The sequence below is a fragment of the Salmo salar genome, chromosome 02 (assembly GCF_965601325.2).
Source record: "Salmo salar chromosome 02, fSalSal1, whole genome shotgun sequence".
In the NCBI taxonomy this organism is placed as follows: Eukaryota; Metazoa; Chordata; class Actinopteri; order Salmoniformes; family Salmonidae; genus Salmo; species Salmo salar.
Window position 1 is genome coordinate 97,974,121 of NC_138292.1, and position 16,190 is coordinate 97,990,310.

The window sequence follows — 16,190 nt, forward strand, 5'->3', positions numbered from 1 at the left end:
TTACTTTAGAATGAAATCATTGTTTTTTTTCTTAGGTGTTGTGGACTTTCAGACCATACATTTTGGCACGGTGCTTACAACGTCACTGTCAAAAAGTGAAGGTCGGTATCGATATTTTTTCTTACATCTAAAGATTTAATGTGCCTCGTTGGTGCAGCAGGCAGCGCGTCAGTCTCATAATCTGGAGGTCGTGAGGTCGATCCTCACACGGGGCAGCAAAGCTTATAAAAAGACTGTTGTCTGAAGGTGAAAATAAATTCTCAGTTGTTTTGGACTTTCAGACAATACATACTTTTGTCACGGTGGAAACCACATCTTAAGGTCGATATCAAATTGTTTTACTTTAGAATGAAATCATAGTTTTTTTCTCAGGTGTTGTGGTTTTTCAGACCATACATTTTGGCACGGTGCTTACAACGTCACTGTCAAAATCTGAAGGTCGGTATAGATATTTTTTCTTACACTCAATGATTTGATGTGCCTCGTTTGTGCAGCAGGCAGTGCGTCAGTCTCATAATCTGAAAGTCGTGTGTTCGATCCTCACACGGGTCAGCAAAGCTTGTAAAAAGACTGTTGTCTGATGGTGAAAATTAATTCTCAGTGCTTTTGGACTTTCAGACAATACATACTTTTGTCACGGTGGAAACCACATCTTAAGTTCGATATCAAATTGTTTTACTTTAGAATGAAATCATAATTTTTTTCTCAGGTGTTGTGGTTTTTCAGACCATACATTTTGACACGGTGCTTACAACGTCACTGTCAAAATCTGAAGGTCGGTATCGATATTTTTTCTTACACTAAATGAATTACTTTGCCTCGGTGGTGCAGCAGGCAGTGCGTCAGTCTCATAATCTCAAGGTCGTGAGTTCCATCCTCACAAGGGGCAGCAAAGCTTATAAAAAGACTGTTGTCTGATGGTGAAAATTAATTCTCAGTGGTTTTGGACTTTCAGACAATACATACTTTTGTCACGGTGGAAACCACATCTTAAGGTCGATATCAAATTGTTTTACTTTAGAATGAAATCATTGTTTTTTTCTCATGTGTTGTGGTTTTTCAGACCATATATTTTGGCACTGTGCTTACAACGTCACTGTCAAAAAGTGAAGGTCGTTATCGATAATTTTTTCTTTCGATGTGTTGATGAACTGTGCCTAGTTAGCGCAGTAGGTAGCGCGTCAGTATCGTAATCTGACGATCGTGGGTTCGATCCTCACACGGGGCAGCAAAGCTTTTAAAAAGACAGTGTTTTCTGAAGATGAAGTGAAAATTAATTCTCACTGGTTTTGGACTTTCAGACAATACATACTTTTGTCACGGTGGATACCACATCTTAAGGTCGATATCTATATTTTTTACTTTAGAATGAAATTATTGTTTTTTTCTCAGGTGATGTGGACTTTCAGACCATACATTTTGGCACGGTGCTTACAACGTCACTGTCAAAATCTGAAGGTCGTTATCGATATTTTTTCTTTACGCTTAATGTTTAGAAGTCCTCGTTGGCGCAGCAGGCAACGCGTCAGTCTCATAATCTGAAGGTCGTGAGTTCGATCCTCAAACGGGGCAGCAAAGCTTATCAAAAGACAGTGTTGTGTGAAGATTAATTCTCAGTGGTTTTGGACTTTCAGACAATACATACTTTTGTCACGGTGGAAACCACATCTTAAGGTCGATATCAAATTGTTTTACTTTAGAATGAAATCATAGTTTTTTTCTCAGGTGTTGTGGTTTTTCAGACCATACATTTTGGCACGGTGCTTACAACGTCACTGTCAAAAAGTTAATGTCGGTATTGATAATTTTTTTCTTTCGATTTGTTGATTAAATGTGCCTCGTTAGCGCAGTACGTAGCGCGTCAGTCTCATAATCTGAAGGTTGTGAGTTCGATCCTCACACGGGGCAGCAAAGCTTTTAATAAGAAAGTGTTGTCTGAAGATGAAGTGAAAATTAATTCTCAATGGTTTTGGACTTCCAGACAATACATACTTTTGTCACAGTGGATACCACATCTTAAGGTCGATATCTATATTTTTTACTTTAGAATGAAATCATTGTTTTTTTCTCAGGTGATGTGGACTTTCAGACCATACATTTTGGCACGGTGCTTACAACGTCACTGTCAAAATCTGAAGGTCGTTATCGATATTTTTTCTTTACGCTCAATGTTTAAAAGTGCCTCGTTGGCGCAGCAGGCAGCGCGTCAGTCTCATAATCTGAATGTCGTGAGTTCGATCCTCACACGGGGCAGCAAAGCTTTTAAAAAGACAGTGTTTTCTGAAGATGAAGTGAGAATTAATTCTCAGTGGTATTGGACGTTCAGACGATTCTTACTTTTATCACGGTGCTTACAACGTCACTGTCAAAATCTGAAGGTCGTTATCGATATTTTTTCTTTACGCTTAATGTTTAGAAGTCCTCGTTGGCGCAGCAGGCAGCGCGTCAGTCTCATAATCTGAAGGTCGTGAGTTCGATCCTCAAACGGGGCAGCAAAGCTTATAAAAAGACAGTGTTGTGTGAAGATTAATTCTCAGTGGTTTTGGACTTTCAGACAATACATACTTTTGTCACGGTGGAAACCACATCTTAAGGTCGATATCAAATTGTTTTACTTTAGAATGAAATCATAGTTTTTTTCTCAGGTGTTGTGGTTTTTCAGACCATACCTTTTGGCACGGTGCTTACAACTTCACTGTCAAAAAGTGAATGTCGGTATCGATATTTTTTTCTTTCGATTTGTCGATTAAATGTGCTTCGTTAGCGCAGTAGGTAGCGCGTCAGTCTCATAGTCTGAAGGTCGGGAGTTCGATCCTCACACGGGGCAGCAATGCTTTTAAAAAGACAGTGTTGTCCGAAGATGAAGTGAAAATTAATTCTCAGATGTTTTGGACTTTCAGACAATACATACTTTTGTCACAGTGGATACCACATCTTAAGGTCGATATCTATATTTTTTACTTTAGAATGAAATCATAGTTTTTTTCTCAGGTGATGTGGACTTTCAGACCATACATTTTGGCACGGTGCTTACAACGTCACTGTCAAAATCTGAAGGTCGTTATCGATATTATTTCTTTACGCTTAATATTTAGAAGTGCCTCGTTGGCGCAGCAGGCAGCGCGTCAGTCTCATAATCTGGAGGTCGTGAGTTCGATCCTCACACGGGGCAGCAAAGCTTATAAAAAGACTGTTGTCTGAAGGTGAAAATAAATTCTCAGTCGTTTTGGACTTTCAGACAATACATACTTTTGTCACGGTGGAAAGCACATCTTAAGCTCGATATCAAATTGTTTTACTTTAGAATGAAATCATAGTTTTTTTCTCAGGTGTTGTGGTTTTCCAGACCACACATTTTGGCACGGTGCTTACAACATCACTGTCAAAAAGTGAAGGTCGGTATCGATATTTTTTTCTTTCGATTTGTTTATTAAATGTGCCTCGTTAGCGCAGTAGGTAGCCCGTCAGTCTCATAATCTGAAGGTCGTGAGTTCGATCCTCACACGGGGCAGCAAACCTTTTAAAAAGACAGTGTTGTCTGAAGATGAAGTGAAAATGAATTCTCAGTGGTTTTGGACTTTCAGACAATACATACTTTTGTCACAGTGGATACCAAATCTTAAGGTCGATATCTATATTTTTTACTTTAGAATGAAATCATTGTTTTTTTTCTCAGGTGTTGTGGACTTTCAGACCATACATTTTGGCACGGTGCTTACAACGTCACTGTCAAAAAGTGAAGGTCGTTATCGATATTTTTTCTTTACGCTTAATGTTTAAAAGTGCCTCGTTGGCGCAGCAGGCAGGGCGTCTGTCTCATAATCTGAAGGTCGTGAGTTCGATCCTCACACGGCGCAGCAAAGCTTTTAAAAAAACAGTGTTTTCTGAAGAATAAGTGACAATTAATTCTCAGTGGTATTGGACGTTCAGACGATACATACTTTTGTCACGGTGCTTACAACGTCACTGTCAAAATCTGAAGGTCGGTATCGATATCTATATTTTTTACTTTAGAATGAAATCATTGTTTATTTCTTAGGTGTTGTGGACTTTCAGACCATACATTTTGGCACGGTGCTTACAACGTCACTGTCAAAATCTGAAGGTCGGTATCGATATTTTTTCTTACATTTAATGATTTAATGTGCCTCGTTGGTGCTGCAGGCGCGCGTCAGTCTCATAATCTGAAGGTCGTGAGTTCGATCCTCACACGGGGCAGCAAAGCTTATAAAAAGACAGTGTTGTCTGAAGGTGAAAATTAATTCTCAGTGGTTTTGGACTTTCAGACAATACATACTTTTGTCACGGTGGAAACCACATCTTAAGGTCGATATCAAATTGTTTTACTTTAGAATGAAATCATAGTTTTTTTCTCAGGTGTTGTGGTTTTTCAGACCATACATTTTGGCACGGTGCTTACAACGTCACTGTCAAAATCTGAAGGTCGGTATCGATATTTTTTCTTACACTTAATGATTTAATGTGCCTCGTTGGTGCAGCGGGCAGCGCGTCAGTCTCATAATCTGGAGTTCGTGAGTTCGATCCTCACACGGGGCAGCAAACTTAGACTGTTGTCCGAAGGTGAAAATTAATTCTCAGTTGTTTTGGACTTTCAGACTATACATACTTTTGTCACGGTGGAAACCACATCTTAAGCTCGATATCAAATTGTTTTACTTTAGAATGAAATCATTGTTTTTTTCTCAGGTGTTGTGGTTTTCCAGACCACACATTTTGGCACGGTGCTTACAACATCACTGTCAAAAAGTGAAGGTCGGTATAGATATTTTTTTCTTTCGATTTGTTGATTAAATGTGCCTCGTTAGCGCAGTAGGTAGCCCGTCAGTCTCGTAATCTGAAGGTCGTGAGTTCGATCCTCACACGGGGCCGCAAAGCTTTTAAAAAGACAGTGTTGTCTGAAGATGAAGTGAAAATGAATTCTCAGTGGTTTTGGACTTTCAGACAATACATACTTTTGTCACAGTGGATACCAAATCTTAAGGTCGATATCTATATTTTTTACTTTAGAATGAAATCATTGTTTTTTTCTCAGGTGTTGTGGACTTTCAGACCATACATTTTGGCACGGTGCTTACAACGTCACTGTCAAAATCTGAAGGTCGGTATCGATATTTTTTATTACACTTAACGCTTTAATGTGCCTGGTTGGTGCAGCAGGCAGCGCGTCAGTCTCATAATCTGAAGGTCGTGAGTTAGATCCTCACACGGGGCAGCAAAGATTTTAAAAAGAAAGTGTTGTCTGAAGAATAAGTGACAATTAATTCTCAGATGTTTTGGACTTTCAGACAATACATACTTTTGTTTCGGTGGATACCACATCTTAAGGTCGATATCTATATTTCTTACTTTCGAATGAAATCATAGTTTTTTTCTCAGGTGTTGTGGACTTTCAGACCATACATTTTGGCACGGTGCTTACAACGTCACTGTCAAAATCTGAAGGTCGTTATCGATATTTTTTCTTTACGCTTATTGTTTGAAAGTGCCTCGTTGGCGCAGCAGGCACTGCGTCAGTCTCATAATCTGAACGTCGTGAGTTCGATCCTCACACGGGGCAGCCAAGCTTTTTAAAGACAGTGTTTTCTGAAGATTAAGTGAAAATTAATTCTCATTGGTATTTGACGTTCCGACGATACATACTTTTGTCACGATGCTTACAACGTCACTGTCAAAATCTGAAGGTCGGTATCGATATCTATATTTTTTAATTTAGAATGAAATCATTGTTTTTTTCTTAGGTGTTGTGGACTTTCAGACCATACATTTTGGCACGGTGCTTACAACGTCACTGTCAAAATCTGAAGGTCGGTATCGATATCTATATTTTTTACTTTAGAATGAAATCATTGTTTTTTTCTTAGGTGTTGTGGACTTTCAGACCATACATTTTGGCACGGTGCTTACAACGTCACTGTCAAAAAGTGAAGGTCGTTATCGATATTTTTTCTTACATTTAAAGATTTAATGTGCCTCGTTGGTGCAGCAGGCAGCGCGTCAGTCTCATAATCTGGAGGTCGTCAGTTCGATCCTCACACGGGGCAGCAAAGCTTATAAAAAGACTGTTGTCTGAAGGTGAAAATAAATTCTCAGTCGTTTTGGACTTTCAGACAATACATACTTTTGTCACGGTGGAAACCACATCTTAAGCTCGATATCAAATTGTTTTACTTTAGAATGAAATCATAGTTTTTTTCTCAGGTGTTGTGGTTTTCCAGACCACACATTTTGGCACGGTGCTTACAACATCACTGTCAAAAAGTGAAGGTCGGTATTGATATTTTTTTCTTTCGATTTGTTGATTAAATGTGCCTCGTTAGCGCAGTAGGTAGCCCGTCAGTCTCATAATCTGAAGGTCGTGAGTTCGATCCTCACACGGGGCAGCAAAGCTTTTAATAAGAAAGTGTTGTCTGAAGATGAAGTGAAAATTAATTCTCAGTCGTTTTGGACTTCCAGACAATACATGCTTTTGTCACGGTGGAAACCACATCTTAAGGTCCATATCAAATTGTTTTACTTTAGAATGAAATCATAGTTTTTTTCTCAGGTGTTGTGGTTTTTCAGACCATACATTTTGGCACGGTGCTTACAACGTCACTGTCAAAATCTGAAGGTCGGTATCGATATTTTTTTCTTACACTAAATGATTTAATTTACCTCGTTGGTGCAGCAGGCAGCGCGTCAGTCTCATAATCTGAAGGTCGTGAGTTCGATCCTCACAAGGGGCAGCAAAGCTTATAAAAAGACTGTTGTCTGATGGTGAAAATTAATTCTCAGTGGTTTTGGACTTTCAGACAAAACATACTTTTGTCATGGTGGAAACCACATCTTAAGGTCGATATCAAATTGTTTTACTTTAGAATGAAATCATAGTTTTTTTCTCAGGTGTTGTGGTTTTTCAGACCATACATTTTGGCACGGTGCTTACAACGTCACTGTCAAAAAGTGAAGGTCGGTATCAATATTTTTTCTTTACGATGAATGTTTAAAAGTGCCTCGTTGGCGCGGCAGGCAGCGCGTCAGTCTCATAATCTGAAGGTCGTGAGTTTGATCCTCACACGGGGCAGCAAAGCTTATAAAAAGACAGTGTTGTCTGAAGGTGAAAATTAATTCTCAGTGGTTTTGGACTTTCAGACAATACATACTTTTGTCACGGTGGAAACCACATCTTAAGGTCGATATCAAATTGTTTTACTTTAGAATGAAATCATTGTTTTTTTCTCAGGTGTTGTGGTTTTTCAGACCATACATTTTGGCACGGTGCTTACAACGTCACTGTCAAAATCTGAAGGTCGGTATCGATATTTTTTTCTTACACTAAATGATTTAATGTGCCTCGTTGGTGCAGCAGGCAGCGCGTCAGTCTCATAATCTGAAGGTCGTGAGTTCGATCCTCACAAGGGGCAGCAAAGCTTATAAAAAGACTGTTGTCTGATGGTGAAAATTAATTCTCAGTGGTTTTGGACTTTCAGACAATACATACTTTTGTCACGGTGGAAACCACATCTTAAGGTCGATATCAAATTGTTTTACTTTAGAATGAAATCATTGTTTTTTTCTCAGGTGTTGTGGTTTTTCAGACCATACATTTTGGCACGGTGCTTACAACGTCACTGTCAAAATCTGAAGGTCGGTATCGATATTTTTTTCTTACACTAAATGATTTAATTTGCCTCATTGGTGCAGCAGGCAGCGCGTCAGTCTCATAATCTGAAGGTCGTGAGTTCGATCCTCACACGGGGCAGCAAAGCTTTTAAAAAAACAGTTTTTTCTGAAGATGAAGTGAAAATTAATTCTCAGTGGTATTGGACGTTCAGACGATACATACTTTTGTCACGGTGCTTACAACGTCACTGTCAAAATCTGAAGGTCGGTATCGATATCTATATTTTTTACTTTAGAATGAAATCATTGTTTTTTTCTTAGGTGTTGTGGACTTTCAGACCATACATTTTGGCACGGTGCTTACAACGTCACTGTCAAAAAGTGAAGGTCGGTATCGATAATTTTTTCTTTTGATTTGTTGATTAAATGTGTTTCGTTAGCGCAGTAGGTAGCGTGTCAGTCTCATAATCTGAAGGTCGTGAGTTTGATCCTCACACGGGTCAGCAAAGCCTTTAAAAAGACAGTGTTGTCTGAAGATGAAGTGACAATTAATTCTCAGATGTTTTGGACTTTCAGACAATACATACTTTTGTCACGGTGGATACCACATCTTAAGGTCGATATCTATATTTTTTACTTTAGAATTAAATCATCGTTTTTTTCTCAGGTGTTGTGGACTTTCAGACCATACATTTTGGCACGGTGCTTACAACGTCACTGTCAAAATCTGAAGGTCTATATCGATATCTATATTTTTTACTTTAGAATGAAATCATTGTTTTTTTCTTAGGTGTTGTGGACTTTCAGACCATACATTTTGGCACGGTGGTTACAACGTCACTGTCAAAATCTGAAGGTCGGTATCGATATTTTTTCTTACACTTAATGCTTTAATGTGCCTCGTTGGTGCAGCAGGCAGCGCGTCAGTCTCATAATCTGAAGGTCATGAGTTCGATCCTCACACGGGGCAGCAAAGCTTTTAAAAAGACAGTGTTTTCTGAAGATGAAGTGAAAATTAATTCTCAGTGTTATTGGACGTTCAGACGATACATACTTTTGTCACGGTGCTTACAACGTCACTGTAAAATCTGAAGTTCGGTATCGATATCTATATTTTTTACTTTAGAATGAAATCATTGTTTTTTTCTCAGGTGTTGTGGTTTTTCAGACCATACATTTTGGCACGGTGCTTACAACGTCACTGTCAAAAAGTGAAGGTCGGTATCGATAATTTTTTCTTTCGATTTGTTGATTAAATGTGCTTCGTTAACGCAGTAGGTAGCGCTGCAGTCTCATAATCTGAAGGTCGTGAGTTAGATCCTCACACGGGGCAGCAAAGATTTTAAAAAGAAAGTGTTGTCTGAAGAATAAGTGACAATTAATTCTCAGATGTTTTGGACTTTCAGACAATACATACTTTTGTCACGGTGGATACCACATCTTAAGGTCGATATCTATATTTTTTACTTTAGAATGAAATCATAGTTTTTTTCTTAGGTGTTGTTGACTTTCAGACCATACATTTTGGCACGGTGCTTACAACGTCACTGTCAAAATCTGAAGGTCGGTATCGATATCTATATTTTTTACTTTAGAATGAAATCATTGTTTTTTTCTTAGGTGTTGTGGACTTTCAGACCATACATTTTGGCACGGTGCTTACAACGTCACTGTCAAAAAGTGAAGGTCGGTATCGATATTTTTTCTTACATTTAAAGATTTAATGTGCCTCGTTGGTGCTGCAGGCAGCGTGTCAGTCTCATAATCTGGAGGTCGTGAGTTCGATCCTCACACGGGGCAGCAAAGCTTATAAAAAGACTGTTGTCTGAAGGTGAAAATAAATTCTCAGTCGTTTTGGACTTTCAGACAATACATACTTTTGTCACGGTGGAAACCACATCTTAAGGTTGATATCAAATTGTTTTACTTTAGAATGAAATCATAGTTTTTTTCTCAGGTGTTGTGGTTTTTCAGACCATACATTTTGGCACGGTGCTTACAACGTCACTGTCAAAAAGTGAAGGTCGGTATTGATATTTTTTTCTTTCGATTTGTCGATTAAATGTGCTTCGTTAGCGCAGTAGGTAGCGCATCAGTCTCATAATCTGAAGGTCGTGAGTTCGATCCTCACACAGAGCAGCAAAGCATTTAAAAAGACAGTGTTGTCTGAAGATGAAGTGAAAATTAATTCTCAGTTGTTTTGGACTTTCAGACAATACATACTTTTGTCACGGTGGAAACCACATCTTAAGGTCGATATCAAATTGTTTTACTTTAGAATGAAATCATAGTTTTTTTCTCAGGTGTTGTGGTTTTTCAGACCATACATTTTGGCACGGTGCTTACAACGTCACTGTCAAAATCTGAAGGTCGGTATAGATATTTTTTCTTACACTCAATGATTTGATGTTCCTCGTTGGTGCAGCAGGCACTGCGTCAGTCTCATAATCTGAAAGTCTTGTGTTCGATCCTCACACGGGTCAGCAAAGCTTATAAAAAGACTGTTGTCTGATGGTGAAAATTAATTCTCAGTGGTTTTGGACTTTCAGACAATACATACTTTTGTCACGGTGGAAACCACATCTTAAGGTCGATATCAAATTGTTTTACTTTAGAATGAAATCATTGTTTTTTTCTCAGGTGTTGTGGTTTTTCAGACCATACATTTTGGCACGGTGCTTACAACGTCACTGTCAAAAAGTGAAGGTCGGTATCGATATTTTTTTCTTTCGATTTGTCAATTAAATGTGCTTCGTTAGCGCAGTAGGTAGCGCGTCAGTCTCATAATCTGAAGGTCTTGAGTTCGATCCTCACACGGGGCAGCAAAGCTTTTAAAAAGACAGTGTTGTCCGAAGATGAAGTGAAAATTAATTCTCAGTTGTTTTGGACTTTCAGACAATACATACTTTTGTCACAGTGGATACCACATCTTAAGGTCGATATCTATATTTTTTACTTTAGAATGAAATCATAGTTTTTTTCTCAGGTGATGTGGACTTTCAGACCATACATTTTGGCACGGTGCTTACAACGTCACTGTCAAAATCTGAAGGTCGTTATCGATATTATTTCTTTACGCTTACTATTTAGAAGTGCCTCGTTGGCGCAGCAGGCAGCGCGTCAGTCTCATAATCTGAAGGTCGTGAGTTCGATCCTCACACGGGGCAACAAAGCTCTTAAAAAGACAGTGTTTTCTGAAGATGAAGTGAAAATGAATTCTCAGTGGTATTGGACGTTCAGACGATACATACTTTTGTCACGGTGCTTACAACGTCACTGTAAAATCTGAAGGTCGGTATCGATATCTATATTTTTTACTATAGAATGAAATCATTGTTTTTTTCTTAGGTGTTGTGGACTTTCAGACCATACATTTTGGCACGGTGCTTACAACGTCACTGTCAAAATCTGAAGGTCGGTATCGATATTTTTTCTTACACTTAACGCTTTAATGTGCCTGGTTGGTGCAGCAGGCAGCGCGTCAGTCTCATAATCTGAAGGTCGTGAGTTAGATCCTCACACGGGGCAGCAAAGATTTTAAAAAGAAAGTGTTGTCTGAAGAATAAGTGACAATTAATTCTCAGATGTTTTGGACTTTCAGACAATACATGCTTTTGTTTCGGTGGATACCACATCTTAAGGTCGATATCTATATTTCTTACTTTCGAATGAAATCATAGTTTTTTTCTCAGGTGTTGTGGACTTTCAGACCATACATTTTGGCACGGTGCTTACAACGTCACTGTCAAAATCTGAAGGTCGTTATCGATATTTTTTCTTTACGCTTATTGTTTGAAAGTGCCTCGTTGGCGCAGCAGGCACTGCGTCAGTCTCATAATCTGAAGGTCGTGAGTTCGATCCTCACACGGGGCAGCCAAGCTTTTTAAAGACAGTGTTTTCTGAAGATTAAGTGAAAATTAATTCTCAGTGGTATTTGACGTTCAGACGATACATACTTTTGTCACGGTGCTTACAACGTCACTGTCAAAATCTGAAGGTCGGTATCGATATTTATATTTTTTAATTTAGAATGAAATCATTGTTTTTTTCTTAGGTGTTGTGGACTTTCAGACCATACATTTTGGCACGGTGCTTACAACGTCACTGTCAAAATCTGAAGGTCGGTATCGATATCTATATTTTTTACTTTAGAATGAAATCATTGTTTTTTTCTTAGGTGTTGTGGACTTTCAGACCATACATTTTGGCACGGTGCTTACAACGTCACTGTCAAAAAGTGAAGGTCGGTATCGATATTTTTTCTTACATTTAAAGATTTAATGTGCCTCGTTGGTGCAGCAGGCAGCGCGTCAGTCTCATAATCTGGAGGTCGTGAGTTCGATCCTCACACGGGGCAGCAAAGCTTATAAAAAGACAGTGTTGTCTGAAGGTGAAAATTAATTCTCAGTGGTTTTGGACTTTCAGACAATACATACTTTCGTCACGGTGGAAACCACATCTTAAGGTCGATATCAAATTGTTTTACTTTAGAATGAAATCATTGTTTTTTTCTCAGGTGTTGTGGTTTTTCAGACCATACATTTTGGCACGGTGCTTACAACGTCACTGTCAAAAAGTGAAGGTCGGTATTGATATTTTTTTCTTTCGATTTGTCGATTAAATGTGCTTCGTTAGCCCAGTAGGTAGCGCATCAGTCTCATAATCTGAAGGTCATGAGTTCGATCCTCACACAGGGCAGCAAAGGTTTTAAAAAGACAGTGTTGTCCGAAGATGAAGTGAAAATTAATTCTCAGTTGTTTTGGACTTTCAGACAATACATACTTTTGTCACAGTGGATACCACATCTTAAGGTCGATATCTATATTTTTTACTTTAGAATGAAATCATATTTTTTTTCTCAGGTGATGTGGACTTTCAGACCATACATTTTGGCACGGTGCTTACAACGTCACTGTCAAAATCTGAAAGTCGTTATCGATATTTTTTCTTTACGCTTAATGTTTACAAGTGCCTCGTTGGCGCAGCAGGCAGCGCGTCAGTCTCATAATCTGAAGGTCGTGAGTTCGATCCTCACACGGGGCAGCAAAGCTCTTAAAAAGACAGTGTTTTCTGAAGATGAAGTGAAAATTAATTCTCAGTGGTATTGGACGTTCAGACGATACATACTTTTGTCACGGTGCTTACAACGTCACTGTAAAATCTGAAGGTCGGTATCGATATCTATATTTTTTACTTTAGAATGAAATCATTGTTTTTTTCTTAGGTGTTGTGGACTTTCAGACCATACATTTTGGCACGGTGCTTACAACGTCACTGTCAAAATCTGAAGGTCGGTATCGATATTTTTTCTTACACTTAACGCTTTAATGTGCCTGGTTGGTGCAGCAGGCAGCGCCTCAGTCTCATAATCTGAAGGTCGTGAGTTAGATCCTCACACGGGGCAGCAAAGAATTTAAAAAGAAAGTGTTGTCTGAAGAATAAGTGACAATTAATTCTCAGATGTTTTGGACTTTCAGACAATACATGCTTTTGTTTCGGTGGATACCACATCTTAAGGTCGATATCTATATTTCTTACTTTCGAATGAAATCATAGTTTTTTTCTCAGGTGTTGTGGACTTTCAGACCATACATTTTGGCACGGTGCTTACAACGTCACTGTCAAAAAGTGAAGGTCGGTATCGATATTTTTTCTTACATTTAAAGATTTAATGTGCCTCGTTGGTGCAGCAGGCAGCGCGTCAGTCTCATAATCTGGAGGTCGTGAGTTCGATCCTCACACGGGGCAGCATAGCTTATAAAAAGACTGTTGTCTGAAGGTGAAAATAAATTCTCAGTCGTTTTGGACTTTCAGACAATACATACTTTTGTCACGGTGGAAACCACATCTTAAGGTCGATATCAAATTGTTTTACTTTAGAATGAAATCATAGTTTTTTTCTCAGGTGTTGTGGTTTTTCAGACCATACATTTTGGCACGGTGCTTACAACGTCACTGTCAAAATCTGAAGGTCGGTATAGATATTTTTTCTTACACTCAATGATTTGATGTGCCTCGTTGGTGCAGCAGGCAGTGCATCAGTCTCATAATCTGAAAGTCGTGTGTTCGATCCTCACACGGGTCAGCAAAGCTTATAAAAAGACTGTTGTCTGATGGTGAAAATGAGTTCTCAGTGGTTTTGGACTTTCAGACAATACATACTTTTGTCACGGTGGAAACCACATCTTAAGGTCGATATCAAATTGTTTTACTTTAGAATGAAATCATTGTTTTTTTCTCAGGTGTTGTGGTTTTTCAGACCATACATTTTGGCACGGTGCTTACAACGTCACTGTCAAAAAGTGAAGGTCGGTATTGATATTTTTTTCTTTCGATTTGTTGATTAAATGTGCTTCGTTAGCCCAGTAGGTAGCGCATCAGTCTCATAATCTGAAGGTCGTGAGTTCGATCCTCACACAGGGCAGCAAAGGTTTTAAAAAGACAGTGTTGTCCGAAGATGAAGTGAAAATTAATTCTCAGTTGTTTTGGACTTTCAGACAATATATACTTTTGTCACAGTGGATACCACATCTTAAGGTCGATATCAAATTGTTTTACTTTAGAATGAAATCATAGTTTTTTTCTCAGGTGTTGTGGTTTTTCAGACCATACATTTTGGCACGGTGCTTACAACGTCACTGTCAAAAAATGAATGTCGGTATTGATAATTTTTTCTTTCGATTTGTTGATTAAATGTGCCTCGTTAGCGCAGTACGTAGCGCGTCAGTCTCATAATCTGAAGGTTGTGAGTTCGATCCTCACACGGGGCAGCAAAGCTTTTAAAAAGACAGTGTTTTCTGAAGATGAAGTGAGAATTAATTCTCAGTGGTATTGGACGTTCAGACGATACATACCTTTATCACGGTGCTCACAACGTCACTGTCAAAATCTGAAGGTCGGTATCGATATCTATATTTTTTACTTTAGAATGAAATCATTGTTTTTTTCTTAGGTGTTGTGGACTTTCAGACCATATATTTTGGCACGGTGCTTACAACGTCACTGTCAAAATCTGAAGGTCGGTATCGATATTTTTTCTTACACTTAATGATTTAATGTGCCTCGTTGGTGCAGCGGGCAGCGCGTCAGTCTCATAATCTGGAGTTCGTGAGTTCGATCCTCACACGGGGCAGGAAACTTATAAAAAGACTGTTGTCCGAAGGTGAAAATTAATTCTCAGTTGTTTTGGACTTTCAGACTATACATACTTTTGTCACGGTGGAAACCACATCTTAAGCTCGATATCAAATTGTTTTACTTTAGAATGAAATCATTGTTTTTTTCTCAGGTGTTGTGGTTTTCCAGACCACACATTTTGGCACGGTGCTTACAACATCACTGTCAAAAAGTGAAGGTCGGTATAGATATTTTTTTCTTTCGATTTGTTGATTGAATGTGCCTCGTTAGCGCAGTAGGTAGCCCGTCAGTCTCATAACCTGCAGGTCGTGAGTTCGATCCTCACACGGGGCCGCAAAGCTTTTAAAAAGACAGTGTTGTCCGAAGATGAAGTGAAAATGAATTCTCAGTGGTTTTGGACTTTCAGACAATACATACTTTTGTCACAGTGGATACCAAATCTTAAGGTCGATATCTATATTTTTTACTTTAGAATGAAATCATTGTTTTTTTCTCAGGTGTTGTGGACTTTCAGACCATACATTTTGGCACGGTGCTTACAACGTCACTGTCAAAAAGTGAAGGTCGTTATCGATATTTTTTCTTTACGCTTAATGTTTAGAAGTGCCTCGTTGGCGCAGCAGGCAGCGCGTCAGTCTCATAATCTGAAGGTCGTGAGTTCGATCCTCACACGGGGAAGCCAAGCTTATAAAAAGACAGTGTTGTCTGAAGGTGAAAATTAATTCTCAGTGGTTTTGGACTTTCAGACAATACATACTTTTGTCACGGTGGAAACCACATCTTAAGGTTGATATCAAATTGTTTTACTTTAGAATGAAATCATTGTTTTTTTCTCAGGTGTTGTGGTTTTTCAGACCATACCTTTTGGCACGGTGCTTACAACGTCACTGTCAAAAAGTGAAGGTCGGTATCGATATTTTTTTCTTTCGATTTGTCGATTAAATGTGCTTCGTTAGCGCAGCAGGTAGCGCGTCAGTCTCATAATCTGAAGGTCGTGAGTTCGATCCTCACACGGGGCAGCAAAGCTCTTAAAAAGACAGCGTTTTCTGAAGATGAAGTGAAAATGAATTCTCAGTGGTATTGGACGTTCAGACGATACATACTTTTGTCACGGTGCTTACAACGTCACTGTAAAATCTGAAGGTCGGTATCGATATCTATATTTTTTACTATAGAATGAAATCATTGTTTTTTTCTTAGGTGTTGTGGACTTTCAGACCATACATTTTGGCACGGTGCTTACAACGTCACTGTCAAAATCTGAAGGTCGGTATCGATATTTTTTATTACACTTAACGCTTTAATGTGCCTGGTTGGTGCAGCAGGCAGCGCGTCAGTCTCATAATCTGAAGGTCGTGAGTTAGATCCTCACACGGGGCAGCAAAGATTTTAAAAAGAAAGTGTTGTCTGAAGAATAAGTGACAATTAAT

The 16,190-nt window shown here is 38.8% G+C and overlaps 9 non-coding genes across 9 annotated transcripts; all 9 read left to right on the forward strand.

Moving 5' to 3' along the window:
* The first annotated feature begins 2,180 nt into the window (after positions 1-2,180).
* trnam-cau (transfer RNA methionine (anticodon CAU)) lies at positions 2,181-2,253 on the forward strand. Its single transcript has one exon. It is a non-coding gene; the product is annotated as a tRNA-Met (tRNA).
* Positions 2,254-3,099: 846 nt separating this feature from the next.
* trnam-cau (transfer RNA methionine (anticodon CAU)) lies at positions 3,100-3,172 on the forward strand. Its single transcript has one exon. It is a non-coding gene; the product is annotated as a tRNA-Met (tRNA).
* Positions 3,173-3,438: 266 nt separating this feature from the next.
* On the forward strand, positions 3,439-3,511 carry trnam-cau (transfer RNA methionine (anticodon CAU)). Its single transcript has one exon. It is a non-coding gene; the product is annotated as a tRNA-Met (tRNA).
* A 1,305-nt stretch (positions 3,512-4,816) lies between these two features.
* trnat-cgu (transfer RNA threonine (anticodon CGU)) lies at positions 4,817-4,889 on the forward strand. Its single transcript has one exon. It is a non-coding gene; the product is annotated as a tRNA-Thr (tRNA).
* A 1,439-nt stretch (positions 4,890-6,328) lies between these two features.
* trnam-cau (transfer RNA methionine (anticodon CAU)) lies at positions 6,329-6,401 on the forward strand. The gene has a single exon. It is a non-coding gene; the product is annotated as a tRNA-Met (tRNA).
* A 3,288-nt stretch (positions 6,402-9,689) lies between these two features.
* Positions 9,690-9,762, forward strand: trnam-cau (transfer RNA methionine (anticodon CAU)). Its single transcript has one exon. It is a non-coding gene; the product is annotated as a tRNA-Met (tRNA).
* Positions 9,763-10,717: 955 nt separating this feature from the next.
* trnam-cau (transfer RNA methionine (anticodon CAU)) lies at positions 10,718-10,790 on the forward strand. The gene has a single exon. It is a non-coding gene; the product is annotated as a tRNA-Met (tRNA).
* Positions 10,791-12,593: 1,803 nt separating this feature from the next.
* Positions 12,594-12,666, forward strand: trnam-cau (transfer RNA methionine (anticodon CAU)). Its single transcript has one exon. It is a non-coding gene; the product is annotated as a tRNA-Met (tRNA).
* A 3,040-nt stretch (positions 12,667-15,706) lies between these two features.
* trnam-cau (transfer RNA methionine (anticodon CAU)) lies at positions 15,707-15,779 on the forward strand. Its single transcript has one exon. It is a non-coding gene; the product is annotated as a tRNA-Met (tRNA).
* Positions 15,780-16,190: the final 411 nt, after the last annotated feature.